This window comes from Oncorhynchus gorbuscha, unplaced genomic scaffold, assembly GCF_021184085.1.
Source record: "Oncorhynchus gorbuscha isolate QuinsamMale2020 ecotype Even-year unplaced genomic scaffold, OgorEven_v1.0 Un_scaffold_8760, whole genome shotgun sequence".
In the NCBI taxonomy this organism is placed as follows: Eukaryota; Metazoa; Chordata; class Actinopteri; order Salmoniformes; family Salmonidae; genus Oncorhynchus; species Oncorhynchus gorbuscha.
The window spans coordinates 2501-10626 of record NW_025751864.1 but is presented as its reverse complement, the minus strand read 5'-3'; the positions used below and the strand labels follow the sequence as shown (position 1 = coordinate 10626).

The window sequence follows — 8126 nt, the reverse complement described above, 5'->3', positions numbered from 1 at the left end:
TCACAACCAATTTATTGGTCTGGTTATGATATGCTATAGGTCTGGCCCTATTGGTCGTCTGAATGCGATGCATACACGTGTCATGTAAAGACATGAGGGTTTAGGAAATGTTTCTCCTAAACAAATTTGGGATTTCGGTAACAGAACTTTTAAGCCAGAAGTGGCTCTAACTATATTGCTGGTCACTTGCTGTCATTTTTTTTTTTTTTTTAACAGTCTGAGCCCGGCATGGCACAATCAAATTCCGGTCGTGTCTTAATTATTTAATCAAACAGCGTGTCTTAAAGCATCAGACAAGCTCAGTGCATGTAGATGATTTGATTAAAACACTCAGGATGTGTCCATATATGTGGAAAATAAACGTTTTAAAAATTTTGCCCAATCGATTGGTTTAAAGAACAGAACTCTCGGCCGACCAAGATATATTTTTGTTGTTGTCGGACAGCCCTTGATGATTCAGTGACAGGGCAACACTACCACCGCTTATAGCAGTGATGGTACTTTCTCTTTTTCCTTGTAGAGGAGAATAGAAGAGGCAGTGTATGAAGTCTGGTTGAAGAGTGTGATTGCTGTTGTCTTTGGGGGTGGGATTCTACTAATCACTTAACAGTTTATAATTTTACTTGGCCTTTTCCATCTGTCTCTTGCATTGAACTGATCCTGATGTCCAGCTTCTGGTTTGCCTCTCCTCTCCAGAACTTCTGCAGTCGGGCTGCGCTGGAGGCCCAAGGATCCTGCCTCAATAACAAGTACTCAGAGGGCTACCCAGGCAGGAGGTAAGGCTACTACGTAACAATGACCATACTAGGTTAGCACACCACTGAGAATGCATGCCCAATGCATTGACCATACTAGGTTAGCACACCACTGAGAATGCATGCCCAATGCATTGACCATACTAGGTTAGCACACCACTGAGAATGCATGCCCAATGCATTGCTAGTGTGGCTACTGGAACACGAAGACTTTCTCTGTTTTGTATTGCTGTTTCTACTTATTGAAATGATCAGATTGAAAATGACTGTATCCTGTCCCATCTGGTGCCCTGTTCCCATTTCCCCTCCAACATACTGTACCTAGGCACCTTCTCCTTTTCACCCAATTCCCCAGAACTGTTTTAATCAGAATTAGGATTATAATTCCTGCATTGGCAATTAGGCACAGCAATAGTTATGACGCGTAACAGGAAGTGGGTGAGTTTTTCTAATCAGACAAGTACCGGTAGTTCCTCCTGGTTTCAGTCTGTTTTCTTCTGTTGTGTGATCCAATGAACGTGGCCCTGTTCTCGCTAGGTACTATGGTGGTTTAGTAGATGGTGTTAACCCTCTCCTCTAGGTACTACGGTGGAGCTGAGGTGGTAGACCAGATAGAGTTGTTGTGCCAGAAGAGAGCCCTGGAGGCTTTTGACCTGGACCCTGCCCTGTGGGGGGTGAACGTCCAGCCCTACTCTGGCTCTCCCGCCAACTTCGCTGCCTACACCGCCGTCCTCAACCCTCATGACCGCATCATGGGCCTGGACCTGCCTGACGGTGGACAGTATGTAGCCATCTGCCTCTGCCTCAGTCTCTGTCTATTCAGTTCTCTACCTCAGTCTCTGTCTATTCAGTTCTCTGCCTCTCTCTACCTCTGCCTCTCGTGGTCGGCCTCTTGATTTTTTTTCCCTCACCAATTCACGGACTACCAGCTCTCTACTTTCCTCATTTCACTCTACCTTTTCTTTACTGTCATAATGGACACCATATTTTTAAATGTGTTTAATGTAAGTAACTTACAATAATGGTGCTACACAGTAATCATACCAAGCAGGCTGACTAAATCACTGTAGATAAGAGCGTCTGCTAAATGTCCTAAAAGTATATTGAATAACACAAATGTTGTTGTTATTGTTGTCCTTCTGCAGTCTGACCCATGGTTACATGTCTGACACCAAGAGGATATCTGCTACCTCCATCTATTTTGAGTCCATGCCCTACAAGCTCAATGTAAGCAGAGCCACACTCTACTCCTTCCCGGTCCCTCTCTCCTCATCTCCTTCTCAAAACCCGTTGGAAGAGAAGGTCTGAGGGGAGGGACTTTCGATTTTTCTCCTCCAATACGGTTTGAGAAGGAGGAGTCAAGGAAAGACCGGTTCGGAGCTTTAACGTAACTGTTTAACCTGGTCCAGTGTCCCTCTGATCGAGACAACTTGCCACCCTCACTTGTCTCCTAGTAGGGAACATTCTTGTCCTCACCTCTCCTCATCTGTAGTGGCAGTAGCTAATACTACTATAAATGCTACTCGTCACTAATGCAATGGGAATTGAATGAAATGGAATGGATTAGAATACAGTAGACAAGTTACAGTAAACAATCTTATCTATCCTACTATATATGGTTAGTGGTCTCTGTTACTGGTCGATATTGGCCAGCGACGTCATTGGTTCTAGTATCTCCTTGAGTCCTTATTGGTTTATCCATTTCTGTAATTTTCCCGATCTCTGTTTGCCTCGCTTTCTCTCTCGCTTTCTCTGTTTGCCTCGCTTTCTCTCTCGCTTTCTCTGTTTGCCTCGCTTTCTCTCTCTCTCTCTCCCCTCTCTCGCTTTCTCTCTCGCTTTCTCTGTTTGCCTCGCTTTCTCTCTCGCTTTCTCTGTTTGCCTCGCTTTCTCTCTCGCTTTCTCTGTTTGCCTCGCTTTCTCTCTCGCTTTCTCTGTTTGCCTCGCTTTCTCTCTCTCTCTCTCCCCTCTCTCGCTTTCTCTCTCTCTCTCCCCTCTCTCGCTTTCTCTCTCTCTCTCTCCTCTCTCGCTTTCACTCTCTCTCTCTCCCTCTCTCGCTTTCACTCTCTCTCTCCTCTCTCGCTTTCACTCTCTCTCTCTCCCCTCTCTCGCTTTCACTCTCTCTCTTCCCTCTCTCGCTTTCACTCTCTCTCTTCCCTCTCTCGCTTTCACTCTCTCTCTCTCCCTCTCTCGCTTTCACTCTCTCTCTCTCCCTCTCTCGCTTTCACTCTCTCTCTCCCTCTCTCGCTTTCCTCTCTCTCTCTCCCTCTCTCGCTTTCACTCTCTCTCTCTCCCTCTCTCGCTTTCACTCTCTCTCTCTCCTCTCTCGCTTTCACTCTCTCTCTCCTCTCTCGCTTTCACTCTCTCTCTCCCTCTCTCGCTTTCACTCTCTCTCTCCCCTCTCTCGCTTTCACTCTCTCTCTCCCTCTCTCGCTTTCACTCTCTCTCTCCCTCTCTCGCTTTCACTCTCTCTCTCCCTCTCTCGCTTTCCTCTCTCTCTCCTCTCTCGCTTTCCTCTCTCTCTCCCCTCTCTCGCTTTCTCTCTCTCTCCTCTCTCGCTTTCTCTCTCTCTCTCTCTCTCTCCCTCTCTCGCTTTCTCTCTCTCTCTCTCTCTCTCTCTCTCTCTCTCTCTCTCGCTTTCTCTCTCTCTCCTCTCTCTCGCTTTCTCTCTCTCTCTCTCTCTCTCTCTCTCCCTCTCTCGCTCTCTCTCGCTTTCTCTCTCTCTCTCCTCTCTCTCTCTCGCTTTCTCTCTCTCTCTCTCCCTCTCTCGCTTTCTCTCTCTCTCTCTCCTCTCTCGCTCTCTCTCTCTCGCTTTCTCTCTCTCTCTCCCTCTCTCGCTTTCTCTCTCTCTCCTCTCTCGCTTTCCTCTCTCTCGCTTTCGCTCTCTCTCTCCCTCTCTCGCTTTCTCTCTCTCTCTCCCTCTCTCGCTTTCTCTCTCTCTCTCTCTCTCTCGCTTTCCTCTCTCGCTCTCTCCTCTCTCTCGCTCTTCTCTCTCTCTCCCTCTCTCGCTTTCTCTCTCTCTCTCTCTCTCTCTCTCTCTCACTCTCTCTCTCCCCTCTCTCGCTTTCACTCTCTCTCTCTCCTCTCTCGCTTTCTCTCTCTCTCTCCCCTCTCTCGCTTTCTCTCTCTCTCTTCTCTCTCTCTCGCTCTCTCTCTCTCTCCCTCTCTCGCTTTCTCTCTCTCCTCTCTCGCTCTCTCTCGCTCTCTCTCTCTCCCTCTCTCGCTTTCTCTCTCTCTCTCCCTCTCTCGCTTTCTCTCTCTCTCTCCCTCTCTCGCTTTCTCTCTCTCTCTCTCTCTCTCGCTCTCTCTCTCTCTCTCTCTCTCTCTCTCTCTCGCTCTCTCTCTCTCTCTCTCGCTCTCTCTCTCTCCTCTCTCGCTTTCTCTCTCTCTCGCTTTCTCTCTCTCTCTCTCCCTCTCTCGCTTTCTCTCTCTCTCTCCCTCTCTCGCTTTCTCTCTCTCTCTCTCTCGCTTTCTCTCTCTCGCTTCTCTCTCTCTCGCTTCTCTCTCTCTCTCGCTTTCTCTCTCTCTCTCTCTCCTCTCTCGCTTTCTCTCTCTCTCTCTCTCTCTCTCTCTCTCTCTCTCTCTCGCTTTCTCGCTTTCTCTCTCGCTTTCTCTCGCTCTCTCGCTTTCTCTCTCTCGCTTTCTCTCTCTCTCTCTCGCTCTCTCTCTCTCTCTCGCTTCTCTCTCTCTCGCTTTCTCTCTCTCTCTCTCCTCTCTCTCGCTTTCTCTCTCTCGCTCTCCTCTCTCTTCTCTCCCTCTCTCGCTTTCTCTCTCTCTCTCTCTCTGCTTTCTTCTCTCGCTTTCTCCTCTCTCGCTTTCTCTCTCTCTCTCTCTCTCGCTTTCTCTCTCTCTCCCTCTCTCGCTCTCTCTCTCTCTCGCTTCTCTCTCTCTCGCTCTCTCCCCTCTCTCGCTTTCTCTCTCTCTCCCTCTCGCTTTCTCTCTCTCTCCTCTCTCGCTTTCTCTCTCTCTCTCCTCTCGCTTTCTCTCTCTCGCTTCTCTCTCTCTCGCTCTCTCTCCTCTCTCGCTTTCTCGCTCTCTCTCCCTCTCTCGCTCTCTCTCTCCTCTCTCGCTTTCTCTCCCTCTCTCGCTTTCTCGCTTTCCCTCTCTCGCTTTCTCTCTCTCGTCCTCTCTCGCTTTCTCGCTCTTCCTCCTCTCTCTCTCGCTTTCTCGCTTCTCTCCTCTCTTTCGCTTTCTCTCGCTCTCTCCCTCTCTCGCTTTCCCTCTCTCGCTCTCCTCCCTCTCTCGCTCTCCCTCTTCGCTCGCTCTCCTCTCTCTCGCTTTCTCGCTCTCTCTCGCTCTCTCGCTTTCCCTCGCTCTCTCGCTTCTCCTCTCTCGCTTTCTCGCTCTCTCCCTCTCTCGCTTTCTCGCTCTCTCCCTCTCTCGCTTTCTCTCTCTCCCCTCTCTCGCTTTCTCGCTCTCTCCCTCTCTCGCTTTCTCGCTCTCTCCGCTTTCTCGCTCTCTCCCTCTCTCGCTCTTCTCTCCCTCTCTCGCTCTCTCTTCTCTCTCTCGCTCTCTCTCTCTCTCTCGCTTCTCTCGCTTCTCTCGCTCTCTCTCCTCTCTCGCTCTCTCCTCTCTCTCGCTTCTCCTCTCGCTCTCTTCGCTTTCTCCGCCTCTCTCGCTCTCTCTCCTCTCTCGCTTTCTCCCTCTCTCGCTTCTCTCTCTCTCTCGCTTTCTCCTCTCTCGCTTTCTTCTCGCTTTTCTTCGCTATCTCTCTCCCTCTTCGCTTCTCTCTCTCTCGCTTTCTCCTCTCTCTCTCGCTCTCTCGCTTCTCTCTCTCGCTCTCTCCTCCTCTCTCGCTTTCTCTCGCTCTCTCCCTCTCTCTCCTCTCTCTCTCTCGCTCTCTCCTCTCTCTTCGCTCTCTTCCCTCTCTCCGCTCTTCGCTCTCTCCTCTCCTCGCTTTTCGCTCTCCCTCTCTCGCTTTCGCTCTCTCCTCCTCTCTGCGCTTTCTCGCTCTCTCTCTCCTCTCTCGCTTTCCTCGCTCTCTCCGCTCTCTCCTCTCTCGCTCTCTCCCTCTCTCGCTTTCTCGCTCTTCTCTCTTTCTCGCTCTCTCTCTCTCGCTCTCTCTCCTCTCTCGCTTCTCTCGCTCTCTCGCTCTTCTCCTTTCTCTCTCGCTCTCTCCGCTCTCTCTCCTTTCTCTCTCGCTTTCCTCTCTCCGCTTTCTCTCTCTCGCTTCTCCTCTCTCTCGCTTTCTCGCTCTCTCCCTTAGACTAACCAAACAATAATATGTGGAAAATAATATGTGAATAGCGTATAAAAATAAGGCAATAATAATATGTAGGAATATGTCATAATAATTGACGTAATATGTAGGAATAACTCTCGCTCCTCTCGCTCTGCTTCGGAATTTCTACTCTCTGCTCTCTCCCCTCTCTCAGGTCCTCTCTGTGCGCTCTCTCTCCTCTCTCGCTCGCTTTCTCTCTCGCTCCCTCTCTCGCTCTCGTACATTCTGTCGCCCTTTCTCCAGCCTGCCACAGGGCTCATTGACTATGACCAGCTGGAGATGACTGCCCGTCTCTTCCATTTGGATTGATCATTGCAGGCACCAGCGCCTACGCTCGCCTCATTGACTACGCTCGCATCAGAAGGTACAGACTCTTTCTCCCTCTCTGTGACCTGACCTACCCTACCTCTCTGTGACTACCTCCTCTCTGTGACTACCTACCTCTCTGTGACTACCTACCTACCTCTATCTCTCGCTGTCTGTGACTACCTACCTCTCTGTGACTACCTACCTACCTCTATCTCTGGCTGTCTGTGACTACCTCCCCTCTGTGACTACCTCCCTCTCTGTGACTACCTCCCTCTCTGTGACTACCTCCCTCTCTGTGACTACCTACCTCCCTCTCTGTGACTACCTCCCTCTGTGACTACCTACCTCCCTCTCTGTGACTACCTACCTCCCTCTCTGTGACTACCTACCTCCCCTCTCTGTGACTACCTACCTCCTCTCTGTGACTACCTACCTCCCTCTCTGTGACTACCTACCTCTCTCTCTGCTTGACTACCTACCTCTCTCTCTGTGACTACCTACCTCTCTCTGTGACTACCTACCTCCCTCTCTGTGACTACCTACCTACCTCTCTGTGACTACCTACCTACCTCTGTGACTACCTACCTACCTCTCTGTGACTACCTACCTACCTCTCTGTGACCTGCCTACCTACCTCTCTGTGACCTACCTACCTCCTCTGTGACCTACCTACCTCTCTGTGACCTACCTACCTCTCTGTGACCTACCGACCTACCTCTCAAATCCTTAGTTCAAGTAAGCCTTGTCCCGGCCAGAACTGCCCCTGCAGGGTCAGAATGGCCCGTGGAGCAGGGGCCAGAGCGGCCACTACTGGGGGAAGAACGGACCCGTGGGGGCAGAGTCCAGAATGGCCCGTGGGGGCAGGGCCAGAACGGCCACTACTAGGGGTCAGAGCGGCCCGTGAGGGCAGAGCTGCCACTACTAGGGAAGAACGGCCATGAGGGCCAGTGTCCGAGAAACCTGTCTTGCCTCCTACATAATAAAACTACGTACGGTGTACAAATAGCAGTACTATGTACTGTTTTTAATAATAAACAAATATCAACATACTACTTATCCAGACTAACATGGCTTACTATAATAGTCTCGCTTGTTCACCACATTTGTTCGTTTTAGTAGAGACTGACCCCTATTCTGTTTATCAACTGTTGAGACCCAATTTGTAAATCGCTCTGGATAAGAGCGTCTGCTAAATGTAAATGTAATGTAAATGAGACACGCGTGTGAAAAGACCTTTCTCTTCTTCAATAGTGTGTAGTGAATTATACTAGATGAGAAGCCAAAATGAGAGACTTCCTGGCATTTTTAAGGCATTATCAATTTTCAAAATTTCACATACTTTTAAAACGTTCCGTTTTCCCCATCCAGTTGTGTACGGAGGTGAAAGCCTACCTGCTGGCTGACATGGCCCACATCAGTGGTCTGGTGGCTGCGAAGGCTGTCCCCTCGCCATTCAAGTATGCTGACATGGTCACCTCCACAACACACAAGTCCCTGACCAGGTGTAACGTCACTGTGTAGGCTGACATGGTCACACACACACAAGTCCCTCCGGGGAGCCAGGTATGCGTAGCTGTGTGTAGGCTGACATGGTCACCTCCACAACACACAAGTCCCTCCGGGGAGCCTGTGTAGGTATGTCACCTCCACGTCCCTCCGGGGAGCTGTGTAGGCTGACATGGTCACCTCCACAACACACAAGTCCCTCCGGGAGCCAGGTATGTAACGTAGCTGTGTAGGCTGACATGGTCACCTCACAACACACAAGTCCCTCCGGCTGTGGCTGTGTAGGCTGACATGGTCACCTCCACAACACACAAGTCCCTCCGGGGAGCCAGGTATGT

At 50.3% G+C, this 8126-nt stretch overlaps 1 pseudogene; it reads left to right on the top strand.

Annotated features, from left to right (window-relative positions):
- The first annotated feature begins 663 nt into the window (after positions 1-663).
- The window catches only part of LOC124030006, a 9044-nt pseudogene continuing 1581 nt past the window's right edge, over positions 664-8126 (top strand).